This window comes from Saimiri boliviensis, chromosome 2, assembly GCF_048565385.1.
Source record: "Saimiri boliviensis isolate mSaiBol1 chromosome 2, mSaiBol1.pri, whole genome shotgun sequence".
NCBI classification, from domain to species: domain Eukaryota; kingdom Metazoa; phylum Chordata; class Mammalia; order Primates; family Cebidae; genus Saimiri; species Saimiri boliviensis.
In genome coordinates this window covers 126,944,966-126,961,734 of record NC_133450.1, presented here as the reverse complement: position 1 = coordinate 126,961,734, position 16,769 = coordinate 126,944,966, and the positions used below count along the sequence as shown (strand labels likewise).

General features: G+C 42.3%; 1 protein-coding gene across 1 annotated transcript in view; it reads left to right on the top strand.

The window, feature by feature from the left end:
* The first annotated feature begins 2,148 nt into the window (after nt 1-2,148).
* TMOD3 (tropomodulin 3) overlaps nt 2,149-16,769 on the top strand; it is a 91,403-nt gene continuing 76,782 nt past the window's right edge. Inside the window, exon 1 of the mRNA XM_039462845.2 lies at nt 2,149-2,324. The gene's annotated coding sequence lies outside the window, so the exon portion shown is untranslated. The remainder of the gene's footprint in view (nt 2,325-16,769) is intronic.

The window sequence follows — 16,769 nt, the reverse complement described above, 5'->3', positions numbered from 1 at the left end:
GAGGAAATATATTTAGTGTTTGCCTAACAGCCCATAGTAGAAGGTGAGAGAGGAAAAGTGTAATAGATTAAGTCAGTCAGATACTCAATTAAAAAACCTCTCTGACCAAAGCAAAAGAGGTCATATTGCAGAGGAAAGTCCTTCTTAAAATAAACCATATCAGCTGGGTATGGTGGTTCATGTCCATAATTTCAATTCTTTGGGAGGCCAAGGTGGGAGGATTCCTTGAGCCCAGGAGTTCAAGACCAGCCTGGGCAACATAGGGAGACCCTGTCTCTACAAAAATAAATAAATAAATAAATAAATAAAATTAGGTGGGTGTGGTGGCATATGCCTATAGTCCCAGCTGCTCAGGCTACTCAGGTGAGGTTGGAAGATCACTGGAGCGCAGGAGAAAGAAAAGAAAAGAAAGAGAAAGAAAAAAGAACTTGTCAAGAGAACTGTGTCTCATTTCTGGATCTCCAATTACTGGCTGTGGGACCTTATACAAATGACTTAATTTTTCTGAGTCTTCATTTTTCATCTATAGAAATGGAGGATGCTAGTTTATTCTTTATAGAGTTATGAGGATTAGATTCGTTTTGAGGATTAGATGAGATATTACAAATGAAGTGCTGGCCCAGTGGTTGGTATGTATTATAAATATAAACATTCAGATAAACCTGAATTCGGTAGGAAATTGCTCTCAGAAAGCTGTTTTCTCCAAGAGATTGACCCAAAGATGATATAGAAAATAAAATGCAATGGCCACAAGTCTGAGTGTTGACTGTCCTCTAAGTATTTGCAATTTAGAAGGGGTTTTTCCTGGCCAGTGCAGCGGCTCACACCTGTAATCCCATCACTTTGGGAGGCTGAGGCAGGTAGATCACAAGGTTAAGAGTTCGAGACCAGCTTGGCCAATACGGTGAAACCCTGTCTCTAATAAGCATACAAAAAATTAGCTGGGTGTGGCGGCGCATGCCTGTAATCCCACCTACTGGGGAGGCTGAAGCAGGAGAATTGCTTGGACCCGGGAGGCGGAGCCTGCAGTGAGCTGAGATCTTGTCACTGCACTCCAGACTGGCTACAGAACAAGACTCCGTCTGGCGGGGTGGGGGTGAAGCAGAGTTTTTTCCTTTAAAAAAACCAAACCATCAGTGATCTCTATTGCTGAAATTATGGGTGGCAGTTGCATGAAATTTCAGGACGTTTACCTAACCTAGGGTGTCCCCTCCTCTGAGGGGGAAAAAGTGGATGCCAGGAGAGGTTTAAACCATTAAGTGGCTCCCATACTGGGTGTAGCTGGAATGTACTTCAAGCAGGCACGTCAGTCCACTTCCTTGGCTCTATTTTTGAAAGGTGTGTCAAAGCTTAGCATTACTCCTGGGATTGTCTACTCCTGAAGAGCAGGTCAGGACAATTCCCAGTAAGCGACTAAATGAATGCATGGAAAAATATCGTAGCTCCCTGTAGTCAGAGCCTCGCACAAAAGGTAGCGATTACATAGGCCACTATCAAACAGTCCTCTGAGAGGTTCCCACACTCTTCCTCTTCCCTCTAGACTACCTGTCTGCCCCAATCCCTCCCTTGAGCAGCCGCTTCTGTTTTTTCTCCCACTCACAGCAGCCAGTCCACAGCCTAGTGTAGAGCTTGAAGATGGAATGGGAAGACAGGATATGCAGATACTGCCCTGCAATAGTTGCGACATCATCCCCGGTTGCATACCTAAGGAAACCACTAGGGTCACCACACCCTGGAGAGGACATCCGCATGATTTATGCCTCACTTGGGCTTTAGCTTTTTTTCCTTTACTTTTGCATAACTGTCATGACCAGTTTAAAAGGCCCAATGTTGTGTTCTTGCATTAACAACGAAGGCTACAATACAAGCCCTGCCGTGTATGCTTCTTTACGAAAGGTCAAAGTAAAAAGGAAATCTTTTCCGAAGAGCCAGGATTTCCAGCTTCCGGGAAGCCCACAGTAGGTACCTCCACGAGTAAAGACCATTGTCTTACACTGGGGTAAGGCTTGGTATTCGCAGCCCCTTCCTGCGTTCTGCCCATTGTAAAGACCAGGGTCAGCGCTGAGCCTCGCCCTCCTCGCTCCTACTACAACTCCCCGAATGCGCCGCGGCCTGGGAGTGCGCACGCGCGTTGGCGGTGGAGGCGGAACCGCGGCACCGACGGGCGGTCGAGTGAGGGAGCTGCTGGCGGGTGGGTCCGGCAACTCCTTGGGAGGCCGAAGCGGGCGGACGGGCGGGTGCTGGGAACCGACCCTCGACTTGCGGCCGGCAGTTTCCGTGGGTTTGTGAAGAAGAGGTCGGCGGCGCCTGCGGGAGCCAGTCAGGTAAGCCCAGCCTGGTGCTTTCCAGGAAGTCCGTCTGCGGGCGCGGGCAGGGAGTCGCACCGGCCATGGTGGCTGAGGAGGGAGAGGTTGCTGCCCGCCCGCTGCCCGGTTCCGGGCTCCTTCCCGACGGGTCCGTCTCGGGGAGCGGGGGCACGCGGGAGCTGCTTCTGCACGAGTGGCCCGGGGCGGGGGACGTGAGGCGCACTGGGCGTCGTCCGCCGGTCGAGTCGCGCGACCCGGGAGTTCCCGGTGAATCACCCGCGGCCCCTCCGCCCGGGTTCGGGACCGGCCCCCACCCCTCCCGCGGAGCCGCCAGCGAGCTGGCTCCCTGCACCCCGCCCAGCATCGCCGGAGTACGGTCGCACGGAGATAGCACCGAGCCTCCTTCAAAGGCTTCTGCTTGTTGAAAGCTGGGGCGGCGGGCGACTGGGAGGGAACCAAAACTTAAGGCACACCCTTTTTGTGATTGAAATGTGGCTGCCCTTGCATTCGCCGTTCTGATCTGTCTTAGAATTAAATTCCTAGCTCCCAGGCAGCACAGCTGGATCCGGCTGGGAAGTTTGTGTGTTAGTTTGTTTTGAGGACGTGACTGGGTCATTATATTTTTGCTTGCAGGGGTTTCTGTGTTTCCTCCGCAAGCCTGCATTCTGATTACAAACAGAAATGGGAAACAGACACAGTTTCTTTCTTTATTTTTAATGTTTAGTTAATAATCAAATTTCTAACTTGCCCTTGGCCTCTTTTAAAACCACAAGTCATCTGGTAATGAACACGGCAGTAAAACTTACTCCAGAAGGCCATACTTCAACAGGAAATAAGCCTGTGGAGATTTAAGTTAATTATGTGCAATCTCCCTTGGTTTGTAACATTTTCATGCAGCTCGTGTCTCCTTTTCTGAGAAACCTTCAGGTTAATTTTTTTGGCTGATTAAATTGATTATTTAATTGGCTCGTCAAAAATATATTAGGTTTGGAAAAATCGCTTTGCCAAGGCTCATTTACTCTTGCTAGTTTCTTCTTCCTAGGTACCTTTTCATCTTTAAGAGTCAGCAATCCTAGTAGTTACAGTCCCCTTTCTCCCCAACGAAATGAACAAAACGAATTAAAATGTCCCAATATATTTTGGCTCTATGAGCTTTCTTTGCTTTTGCAACTCTCAGAATTTTTAGTTTGCTAATCTTTAAAATTAGGTTCTTGGACCAGATGACCCCCAAGATTATCCCACCCCTAAATATCTCTGTTTTGTTTTTTTTTTTTTTTGAGACGGAGTTTCGCTCTTGTTGCCCAGGCTGGAGTGCAATGGCGCGATCTCGGCTCACCGCAACCTCCGCCTCCTGGGTTCAGGCAATTCTCCTGCCTCAGCCTCCTGAGTAGCTGGGATTACAGGCACGCGCCACCATGCCCAGCTAATTTTTTTTTTTTTTTTTTTTTTTTTTGAAACGGAGTTTCGCCCTTGTTACCCAGGCTGGAGTGTAATGGCGCTATCTCGGCTCACCGCAACCTCCGCCTCCTGGGTTCAGGCAATTCTCCTGCCTCAGCCTCCTGAGTAGCTGGGATTACAGGCACGAGCCACCATGCCCAGCTAATTTTTTGTATTTTTAGTAGAGACGGGGTTTCACTATGTTGACCAGGATGGTCTCGATCTCTCGACCTCGTGATCCACCCGCCTCGGCCTCCCAAAGTGCTGGGATTACAGGCTTGAGCCACCGCGCCCGGCCTGCCCAGCTAATTTTTAGTATTTTTAGTAGAGACGGGGTTTCACCATGTTGACCAGGATGGTCTCGATCTCTTGACCTCGTGATCCACCCGCCTCGGCCTCCCAAAGTGCTGGGATTACAGGCTTGAGCCACCGCGCCCGGCATATCTCTGGTTTTTTAAAAGTTCGTTTGTTTTGCTCATTCAGGAAACACTGGCCACATGACTCATTCCAAGTCCTATGCTAGACATGAGAAAGAACAAACATGAGTTCTTAAGAATGCTATTGACCTTCTGATCAATTTTATTTAATCATTTTTATGACTAATTCCCAAATTTTGTGGTATATCCAATATGCCAACTTACACTATAATTAATAACTTCATTTGAAATTAAATACTGTGCAGGTCAAATCCTGTTCAGAGATTTTTCATGTCTTAATTACTGACCCACTGAAACAAAACAAGTTTGGTACAAAAGAAAGGACCTGAATGATGGAGGGCAGTGCTTTTCAAACTTTAACATGCATAATTCACTCAAGATATTGTAAGTTTGAAGTAGAACCCAAAGTCTATATATGTGATAGGTGATGCTTGCTGTCAGAGATCAGACTTTGAACATCAAATGTGGGGAGAGATAATTTTAAAGATTTTCTTTTTTTTTTCTTTTTTTCTTTCTTTTTCTTTTTGTGAGTCTTGCTCTGTTGCCCAGGCTGAGGATCTCTACTCGCTGTTGAGGTCCTGAGGAACTCTACTCTGAGTTCCCCTCCCCCGCCGGATTCTCCTGCCTCAGCCTCCTGATTAGCTGGTCTACAGGCATGCACCACCACGTCTGGCTAATTTTTGTATTTTTAGTAGAGACTGAGTTTCACCATGTTGACCAGGCTGGTCTTGAACTCCTGACCTCAGGTGATACACCTGTTTTGGCCTTCCAAAGTACTGGGATTACAGGTGTGAGCCACCGTGTCTGGCCTAATTTTAAAGATATTTTAAGGTGTTTATAATGATAATTTAAATACTTGTGCAGATCACGGATACTAGATACATAATTGATGGCTTTTTCAACTCTCAATTTTTAAAAATACTGTAATCCTGTTCACTATTACAAGAACAATTGCCTTCAGTTTCTTCTCTTTCTTTCCTTTTCCTTTCTCTCTGCTAGTTTCTCTTTTTTCTCTTTGCTTTTTTTTTTTTTTTTTGAAACACAGTCTTGCTCTGTTGCCAGGCGCTGGGATGGAGTGCAGTGGCACAGTCTCGGCTAAGTGCAATCTCCACCTCCTGTATTCAAGCATTTCTTCTGCCTCAGCCTCCCAAGTAGCTGGGACCACAGGCGTGCTCTCTTTGCTTTTTTTTTCTCTCCTGGTTTTCTATCCTTAATTGTTTTCATTCACATTAATTCGGCAATTCATGAATTCAAATATGTGTCTTGCCCCATTGTTTGCAAAACACTGTCTTGGGGTTCTGAAGAATATGTTTAAGACGTGAGGCCAGGCCCGGGGCTGGTGGCTCACACATACAATCCTAGCACTTTGGGAGGCCAAGGTAGGAGGATTGCTTGAGTCTAGGTGTTTGAAACCAGCCTGGGCAATGTAGCAAGATCCTGTCTCTACAAAATAAAATACGTTAGCCAGATGTGGTAGTGATGCCTGTAGTCCCAGCTACTCAGAAGACTGAGGCAGGAGGATTGCTTGAGCCCAGAAGTTTAAGGTTTCAGTGAGAGGCAATGATTGTGCCACTACACTCCAGCCTGAATGACGCCCTGTCTCTCTACAAAAAGGAAAAAAAAACCATATGTATATATATATATATATATATATATATATGAATGACATTCCTGTCTAGGACCTTATTCTCTTTGGGATTAGGCAGATGTACTTAGGCATAGTTCACAGCACTTGTAAGAGCCACCTGTGGGGAATAAAAACATAGTAGATATTCGGGAGAGATCTTTTCCAGTTATAGGAGTGGGGAACAGATGAAGTCAGTCTTTTTTCCCATTCACTGGTCATCTCTTTCCCCAGGCTATACTGTCTATACTGTTGGAGTGTATGTAACATGTCTACCTAGAGGATAGTGCAATTCTGTACATTTATTTTATTTGGAACCTGAGATGAGCCAGATACATGAACATAATTAGGACTGGATGTGGTACGCTTCTGTAATACCAGCCGCTTGTGAGGCTGAGGCAGGAGTATCACTTGAGCCCAAGAGTTCGGACAGCCTGGGCAACATAGCAAGACCCTGTCTCAAAAAACAAAACAAAAGAGAAAATCAGTTAGATGTGACCAATATCTTATGGAGGATGAGAGGCTGTGGGGATAAAAATATACCTGGATAGAGGGAGGGAGAAAGTTAAAGAGGAAGATTCAGTAAACAGTAGAGGGGATAAAAGGCTTCTAACAAGGCTTTCTGGTGTCATTCTGATGTACACTGATGTTTAGGCTGTGTTGTAGCTGGCAACATGCTTTTCATTTGCTCTTAAATTTAATATGCATGGGCTCTCTCGATTAGAGTAGATGAGGAGGGCATTATTCTCTAGGCTGTAATAATGGCTAAAGTGCTATCATCCCTTGGTCATTGATGGTCCTTGCTGACGTTTGATTTATATGCGGTTTTATGTCAGATCCTTTAAAATCACAAATATATGGAGAGAAAAATGGTATAAACAATAGAAAATTCTGCTGGACATATAGGTGGTCCATTAAGTGCTTATTAAAATTGGAAACAAATTTAATTTGCTGTTTATAAAAAATTAAATATATGAACATACATTCTTTTTTTTTTGAGGAGGAGTTTCGTTCTTGTTACCCAGGCTGGAGTGCAATGGCACAATCTCGGCTCACCGCAACCTCCGCCTCCTGGGTTCAGGCAATTCTCCTGCCTCAGCCTCCTGAGTAGCTGGGATTACAGGCACGTGCCACCATGCCCAGCTAATTTTTGTATTTTCAGTAGAGACAGGGTTTCACCGTGTTGGCCAGGATGGTCTCGATCTCTTGACCTCGTGATCCACCCGCCTCGGCCTCCCAAAGTGCTGGGATTACAGGCTTGAGCCACTGCGCCCGGCCTGAACATACATTCTTGTATCTATATGTGTCCATAATCCATTAGCTTATTTACAATGATGAAAGAATAGAGATGTGAATAAATTAGAGTGGTACATGATTGAAAATGCATCTGTAATTGAAAATGTGTATGTAGGCCGGGCGCGGTGGCTCAAGCCTGTAATCCCAGCACTTTGGGAGGCCGAGGCGGGTGGATCACGAGGTCGAGAGATCAAGACCAACCTGGTCAACATGGTGAAACCCCGTCTCTACTAAAAATACAAAAAATTAGCTGGGCATGGTGGCACGTGCCTATAATCCCAGCTACTTAGGAGGCTGAGGCAGGAGAATTGCCTGAACCCAGGAGGTGGAGGTTGCGGTGAGCCGAGATCGCGCCATTGCACTCCAGCCTGGGTAACAAGAGCGAAACTCCGTCTCAAAAAAAAAAAAAAAAGAAAATGTGTATGTAGTTTTGAGTTTCCTTTGAAACAAATTTGTTAGTCTGTATCTTGTATTTTTATTGATGTATAATTAACATTCAATAAAATGCACATAACTTAAATATCCAGTTCAAGGAGTTCTGACTATTTTATACAGTGTAGCTTCTACCAAAATAAGATAGAAAAGTTTGTTGTTTTTTTTGTTTTTTTTTTTTTGAGACAGAGTTTCGCTCTTGTTACCCAGGCTGGAGTGCAATGGCGCGATCTCGGCTCACGGCAACCTCCGCCTCCTGGGTTCAGGCAATTCTCCTGCCTCAGCCTCCTGAGTAGCTGGGATTACAGGCACGCGCCACCATGCCCAGCTAATTTTTTGTATTTTTAGTAGAGACGGGGTTTCACCATGTTGACCAGGATGGTCTCGATCTCTTGACCTTGTGATCCACCCACCTCGGCCTCCCAAAGTGCTGGGATTACAGGCTTGAGCCACCGCGCCCGGCCAAAAGTTTTTTTTTTTTAAAGTTACCCTAGAAAGTTCCCTCACTTACCTTCCCCCAAAGGCAGTCACTTCCTGACTCCATAGGTTTCTGACACTACAGAGTTTTTTTGACTGGTCTTGGACTTTACATAAATGGAATCATACAGCATGTGCTTTTTAGTGTTTGGTTTCTTTCATGTAAAAAGATTCATCTGTGTTGTTGGTGAGTATCAGTGGTTTGTCCTATTAAGTTGCTAAGTAGATTCTATTGTACGAATATACCCTAATTTATGTTTTCTTCTTGATGGATATTTGGAATAAGGTTGTTATGAACATTCTTTTACAAGTTTCTTGATAAACACCTAGGAGTGGAGTTACTGGATCACAGGGTGTGTCTATGTTTAACTTTATTAAAAATCTGCCAAACAATTCTCCAAAGTGGTTTATACACAACGAGTTCTACTTGCTCCATACTTGTAGTGTTGCCAATTTTTAGTGTTGTCAGCCTTTTCAATTTTAGTCACTCTACAGGATGTACAGTTGTACCTCATTATGGTCTTAATTTACATTTTTCTGATGATTAAGAATGTTTAGTGCTTTATCATTTGCTAATTGGCTATGTAGTATCTTTTGTGAATTATTCGTTCAAGTCTTTTACCTATTCTTTCATTGAGTCATGCATCTTTTTATTGTTTGTAGGAGCTCTTTATATATTCAAGGTACAAGTTATTTGTCACCTACGTAGATATATGTGTTGATAATTTTTTTATACAGTCTCTCCCTTGTCTACTTTCTCAATGATGTTGTTTCTCAAGGAGCAGAAATCTTTATAGAGTCTGTTTTATCAATTTTTTGTATTATAGTTAGTGTTTTTTTGTGTCCTGACCAATAAATTTTTACCGGTGCCCAGGATTGTGAAGAAAGCTTTTTCTTCTAGAAGCCTTATTTTTCTAAGTTTTTCATTTGGGTCTGTGATTGATCTCAAGGTAATTATTGTGTTATGATATAAGATAGGAGTTTGGGTTCATTTTCCCCCCATATGGATATTTAGTTTTTCCAGCAACATAAGTTTAAGAAAAACTCTCCTTTCTTGGCCAGGCACAGTGGCTTTCACCTATAATCCCAGAACATTGGGAGACGAAGGCAGGCAGATCATTTGAGCCTAGGAGTTTGAGACCAGCCTGGGCAATGTATCGGAACCCCATTTCTACAAAATAGAAAAATTAGCTGGGAGTAGTGGCAGGTATCCATAGTCCCTGCTACCTGGATCATGTGAGCTTTATGAGGTCAAGGCTGTAATGAGCTGTTATCGCGCCCCTGCACTTCAGCCTGAGTGGCAGAGTAAGGCCCTGTCTCAAGACAACAAAACAAAACCCTTTTTTTCTCTCCATTATATTGACTTGGCATCTTAGCTCATCAACTGAGCTGCTTTGCATTTTAGTTGTGCTTGTATTGTCGGTTTTTTAAGAATAGGCCCTGGATCTTAAAAATAAGACTTTTATGCTCCTCTTCCTGATTGGGACTTGACTGAGATTGATCCAGGGCTAGTTACCGTTTATTTCCTGACTGAAGAATGTTAATTATGAATTTAAGATTTAAATGGCTTTTCTGTGGGTTGAGTTAATGGAGACAACCTCATTTTAGCAGCAATTGCCCTTTTCTTTTAAAACAGGCAGATGTTTAGAAGGAAGGAGATGCAAGCCCAGAGAGATCACCTAGGACTCGAGCACAGCAAGCTATAGAGAGCTTAATATTTTCTTGTTTATTGGCTTGATCTAAATAGATGCAAATATATATAAGCCATGCATCTTAGTTTCCATCTTTTCCTTTTTTTGTTTGTTTTATTTTGAGACAAGCTCTCAATTTGTCACCCAGGTTGGAGTGAAGTAATGTGATCTCGTTTCACTGCAGCCTCGACCTCCTATGCTCAAGCAAGCCTTCAACCTCAGCCTCCCAAATATTAAGAGCTGGGACTACAGGCCCGCGCCACCACACCTGGCTAATTTTTGTATTTTCAGTAGAGATGGGGTTTTGTTATATTGCCTAGGCTGTTCTCGAACTCCTGACCTCAAGCAGTCTGCTCACCTTGGCTTGCCATTATTACAGCCTACAGAATAATGCCCTCTTCATCTATTCTAATCAAGAGAGCCCATGCATATTAAATTGAAGAGCCTTAATCACCCAGCCTTAGTTTCCATGCTTCTACTCCATTGTCTGTTCCAGTCCTTTGTGACCCAATTCCTGAATTTGACTTGGAACAATTTTTAGGGAGTCAGTTTGGTTATTTTTTTCTTCTAAGTCTATTTGCTGATAATCCAATAAATTGATAACATTATTTCTAAAAGAATGTCACCCCAACCTCTAATGGAGCTATTTTCACTTTTCCTCATTTCCTTCCAGGCCTTATTCATCCACGTACATATTTTTAGATGATTGTAACCATAGAGTGCATGTTGTTTTTTGTTCAGAGATTGAATTGTAACAAGTAAATGCTGTCTCTCATATGTAGGTCACCCTGGTTAGTAAAGGCAAATATTAGAGATGGAGAAAAGACAACTGGGGATTGACCAGTGAGGAGTCTTGAATCCTAAAGTGAAACTAAAATAGCGGCAGAAAAAAGCTAAGATTTTCAAAAACAGGATTTACCCTTCTGTGGAAACGCAGGACAACTTTGGTTTCCTTATTCACTCCTTCCCCCTTTCTCTAATATATAATAGCTTCAGTGAGATGTAACTCACATATCATACAATTCACTCATTTAAAGTGTACAATTAAGTGGATTTTGGTACATTCAAAATTGTGCAACCATCACCACCATCTTAGAACATTTTCATCACACCAGAAAGAAACCCCTTATCATTAGCAGTTACTACCTATTTCCTCCCAATTTCCCCAGGTCTCCCCCACCCAGCCCTAGGCAATCACTAATCTATTCTCTCTTAAGATTTTCATATTCTGGACATCTCATGTAAATTGAATCATATAATATTTGTTTTTTTGTGACTGGCATCTTTCACCCTTGTACAACTCTTAAGAGTTCGTTTTGAGCTGGATGCGGTGTCTCACCTGTAATCCTAGCACTATGGGAGGCCGAGGCTAGTGGATCACCTGAGGTCAGGAGTTTGAGACCAGCCTGGCCAATATGGTGAAATTCCATCTCTACTAAAAATACAAAAATTAGCCAGATGTGGTGGCATGCGCCTGTAAACCCAGCTACTTGGGAGGCTGAGGCAGGAGAATCACTTGAATCCAGGAGGCGGAGGTTTCAGTGAGCTGAGATCATGCCACTGTACTCCAGCCTGAGCAACTCTGTCGCAAAAAAAAAAAAAAAGTTGGTTTTGAAAAATACTGAAATACAGTCAAGATTCCTCCTCAGATGTGCATCCTTTTTGACTTGTAGAGATATCTACTCCCTCGGGTATATATGTTTAACACCTACACCTACTCACTAAGGAAGGAATACAAACTTACAAACTAAGGTAACTGATACACAGTGATGATAACCCCCTACAAATAAACAGTTTCATATCTGGGCATAAGTAAGCATGAACATCATGATAAGTACATACAAGTGAACACAATTCCAGAAGTGTCTCTGTGAAGATGGATAAAAATACAGTAAACTGGAAGAAAATGAGGGCTGGGTGTGTTAGAGTGAATGAAAGTGTGGTGGCAAGTTGAATTTATTAAAGTATAGGCTCCTGATGTTCAAAAACACTACTTAGAGCTTTTAGTAAAGTTTTTATTAATAAAACCAGTAGCAATTATCTGATACATGTATATTATTCGAGATATATATATATATAGACTTGTAGGTAAGAAGATTGTTGTAGTTCCTTAACCATAGCCAGCAATTCTTTTGAGCAGGATATTATTAGTAACAATTATACAGTAGGGGATTTCCATGTGGAAAATTATAACCAACAACATATTTGCCTTCCCTGGGTGTGGTGTTATAACTTTCCTGAGGAGTTAAGGAATATTCCCTTGATATGCATGGTGGTCAGTATGACCACCAGTAAAGAAAGAGGAAGCCCCTCAATTGTATGTAAGTCTGGCTTATATTCAGGCAGCCCTTACCCTAAGGCAAGCATGATGAGACATTTATTTTTTATTTTTTTTTAAGATTTATTTTCATTCATGCAGGGCTATAATTAACCCAAGTTACTACTCTTAGAGAACTGTTTTTTGTTTTTTGTTTTTTTAAATTTTCCTCTTTAATATGCCCACTGGAGTGTTAAACCAGCTGAGGAGTTGGGGGTCTAATTTCACCGGAGGGAAGGCTAAGGGGCTAAAAACAGTGCCAGCCGTTCTCTGGTAGAGGGCACACTGTATCACTTGGGATGTTGGCCAATGTCTAAGGAGAGTAGAAAGTGAGATCACTTGGCAAGGAATAATAATGGGGGTTCAAGAAGAGTGGCAGAGGAAAGGCAAGCATAGAGGGTGTGCTGAAGACTAACACAAGAGTCCAGCTGCACCAAAGGCCTTGCACAGGTGAAATCCTACATCTGCCTTGGTCCATTCTGTGTAGGGTTCTGTGATTTTTCTCCAAGAAACTGTAAATCTTAGGAACAATGGGAGAAAAACAAAAGGGGGCCGGGCGCGGTGGCTCAAGCCTGTAATCCCAGCACTTTGGGAGGCCGAGGCGGGTGAATCACAAGGTCAAGAGATCGAGACCATCGTGGTCAACATGGTGAAACCCTGTCTCTACTAAATACAAAAAATTAGCTGGGCATGGTGTTGCGTGCCTGTAATCCCAGCTACTCAGGAGGCTGAGGCAGGAGAATTGCCTGAACCCAGGAGGCGGAGGTTGCGGTGAGCCGAGATCGCGCCATTGCACTCCAGTTTGGGTAACAAGAGCGAAACTCCGTCTCAAAAGAAAAACAAAAGGGGGGATGGGCGTGACTTTGAAGTCTTCACATATTTATTGGTGTCTCCCAGTGAAATCAGACCCCAGCTCCTCAGCTTATCTAGCAGTCCGGTGGGCAGAAGCTGGACTCTTTCTTTTATTCTTCAGCACACCCTCTATGCTTGCCTTTCCTCTGCCACTTTTCTTCAACCCCCATTATTATTCCTTGTCAAGTGATCTCACTTTCTACTCTCCTTAGACATTGGCCAACATCCCAAGTGATGCAGTGTGCCCTCCACCAGAGAATAGCTGGCACTGTTTTAAGCCCCTTAGCCTTCCCTCCTACCTCAGAAGAAATCGTTTCTTCTCTTCTACTACCACTGTCCCTGAACCTTAATTCCGGTCTAGCACATGAGGGAAGCCTCTGCAGAAATGTTATTTGAACTGGTCCCTGTGAAAGGATTTGAACATGGGAAGGAGTGCAAAAGGACATTTCCTGTGTAATGAACCATGTGATGTAAGAGCTGCAGGTGGAAGAGCATGGAGGTGTACTTCTTCGGTGTAACACAGGATGTGTGAAGATCGCTCCTTTCCCTTTACTTTCATTCTTCTTGCCCTGGCTTCCCTCCCAGCCCTAACTTTTTTCACCCTGTGCTTTGATCTCTTTGCTTAGTAGATACTTCTGTACCCCTCTCTGTCTAGCTAATTCTATCCCTCCCTGACTACCCATAGTGATCTCTGAATTTCTGTACACTAATAGCCAGTACCATTCTTTTGAAAATATTTTAATTTTTTTTTGAAAAAAAAGTTCTTTATGTGCATGTCTCATTTTCCCAAATAGAGTATATTAGTCAAGGTGTTTAGGTCTCAGGGAACACAAACCCACTTAAGCTAGCTTGCTAGATGGTATGGTGGCAGAGCTGGGAGTCGTAGTGGGTTACTGTTATAAGACTGCTGAGGTCCCTGAAGTGACCCAGCTGGAACCCAGAGCAGACACTTTGAAAGTCTCTGTCTTCCTTCTGTTTGTAGTTTGCATGAGCTCTCTTTGGCTTCTTTCTGTGCCTTGCTCCATTTTAGGACATTAATTTTGATTTTTAAAAAATAGTGTGCATTACTGCATAATTTATCTTGATTGCTGAGCTTTTTTGTACCCTATTAAATCTTGTGCCTTAGGCAAGTGCCTCCTTTTCTCCCTCCCTGTAGCCCTAGCCCTGCTTCATTCTCTTTCCTACAGACTGACCTTCTGTGCTTTCCCCTTAGCTTCAGCTTCAAGGTGATTGGCCTGTTATGATAGTGCCTCCACACTTGGCGATACCTTATGTCTCAACTTGAGTTTTGTCTCCAGCTTTCCAGATTCCTGGAGAAGAATTGAATTTGTTCTGTCCTTAGCCTCCCGAAGTAGCTGGGACTATAGGCACATGCCACCATGTCTGGCTAATTTTTTGTATTTTTTGTAGAAATGGGGTCTCTTTATGTTGCCCAGGCTGGTCTCAAACTCCTGGGCTCAAGCAGTTCTCCTGCCTCAGCCTCCCAAATTGTTAGGATTACAGACAGGAGCCACTGCACTCAGTCTCTTCTCTTACTTAGTGTCTATTTATTACTATGACTGACCATTGGATCATTAGGATTAACTTTTAGGCATAATAGTCAATTCAGAGCAATTTTTTCCCCCCAAGACAGGTTTTCACCTTGACATCCAGGCTGGAGTGCAGGCGAGATCATAGCTCAGTGGAGCCTTGAACTCCTGAGAGTTCAAGCAATCCTCCTACCTCAGGCTCCCGAGTAGCTGGGACTACAAGTTGTATACCACCACACCTGGCTAATTTTTCTAGTGAGCAATATTTTTAGTACTTAAAATGAATTACTAAAATTTATTTGTGTTATCATTTGGAAATTTTCTAATTTTTTTTTTTTTTTTTTCTTGAGGGTAGGTGACAGACGAGGTGGGCTGTTAGCAAAGGAACAACTTGGTCGTAACAGGAATTGAAGAGAGGCCAACTCTTTCTTTTCTGTTTTCCTGAAGTTGCATGATGTGGAACGAGTAGCTTCTGGAAAAGGAGGGGATGTCTTTTTTTTTTTTTTTTTTTTTTACAATTAAAAAAAAAAAAGGAAATACGCCAAAAAAAAGTTGATGGTTTGAAACTATGGACCACAAGTTTCTTTGTGTGTGTGTGTGTGTGTGTGTGTGTGTATTAAGCATTATTATTATTTTTTTTTTTGAGAAAGAAAGAATAATAAAAAGAATAAAGAAGAGGAAGAAAGAGAAAGAGGAAGAGGGAGAGAGAATGGGGGTATTGCTTTATTGCCCGGGCTAGAATGCAGTCTAAATATGGGTATGCCTATAATTGTCCTTAATAATGGAGACATAGAATAAAATGAGGAAAGAGAATAACAAACAAGGAACCAACCAACATTTCGTTTAAACTTCTAAGTTGATATGATGTGGTACTGATAAGAGTGTATATTTTGTATATTTAAAGTGGAGAGTTCTATAAATGTTAATTACGTTTACTTGTTCCAGATCTGAGTTCAAGTCCTGGATATTGTTGTTAATTTTCTGTCTCATTGATCTGTCTAATATTAATGTTGAAGTCTCCGACTATTATTGTGTGGGAGTCTAAGTCTCTTTATTAGTCTTGTATGTCTGGGTATTCCTGTATTGGGTGCGTATATATTTAGGATCTTTAGCTCTTCTTGTTGTTGCATTGATTCTTTTATCATTATATAATGTCCTTCTTTGCTTCTTTTGATCTTTGTTGCTTTAACAACTATTTTATCAGAGGCAAAAATTGTAACTTCTGCTTTTTATTTATTTATTTTAGCTCTCTGTTTGGTTGGTAAATCTTTCTCCATCCCTTGTTTTGAGTCTTTGTGTATCCTTGAATGTGAGATGGGTCTGGATGCAGCATACTGATGGGTTTTAGTTTTTTATCTAAATTGTCTGTCTTTGAATTGGGGAATTTAGTCAATTTAAATTTAGAATTAACAATGATATATGTGAGTTTAATACTGCCATTTAATATTAGCTGGCTATTTTGTCCATTAGTTGATGTAAATTCTTCATTATATTGATGCTCTTTTTGGTATTTTTTAGAAAGGCTGATACTGTTTATTCCTTTCTATGTGTAGTGGTTCTTTCAGAAGCTCTTGTAAAGCAGGCCTGGTGGTGATGAAATCTCTGAGTGCTTGCTTGTTCACAAAAAACGTTTCCTTCACTTATGAAGCTTAGCTTGGCTGGATGTGAAATTCTGGGTTGAAAGTTCTTTTCTTTAAGGATGTTGAATATTGGTCCCCACTCTCTTCTAGCTTGTAGGGTTTCTGCTGAGAGATCTGCTGCAAGTCTAATAGGCTTCCCTTTGTGGGTAACCTGACCTTTCTCTTTGGCTGCCCTTAGTATTTTCTCCTTCATTTCAACCCGGGTAAATCTGACGATTATGTGCCTTAGAGTTGCTCTTCTTGAGGAATATCTTTGTGGTGTTCTCTGTATTACCTGGAGTTGAATATTATCTTGCCTTACTAGGTTGGGAAAATTTTCCTGAATAATATCCTGAAGCGTCTTTTCCAGCTTGGATTCATTCTCTTCGTCACATTCAGGTACACCTATCAAGCGTAGATTAGGTCTTTTCACATAGTCCCATATTTCTTGGAGACTTTGCTCATTCGTTTTTATCCTTTTTTCTCTAATCTTGTCTTCTTGTTTTATTTCATTGAGTTGGTCTTTGACCTCTGATATCCTTTCTTCTGCTTGATCAATTCGGCTGTTAAAACTTGTGCATACTTCACGTAGTTCTCGTATTGTGTTTTTCAACTCCATCAATTCACTTATATTCCTCTCTAAATTGTGTATTCTTGTTAACATTTCGTCAAACCTTTTTTCAAAATTCTTAGTTTCTCTGGATTGTGTTAGAACAAGTTCTTTTAATTCACAGAAGTTTCTTATTATCCAC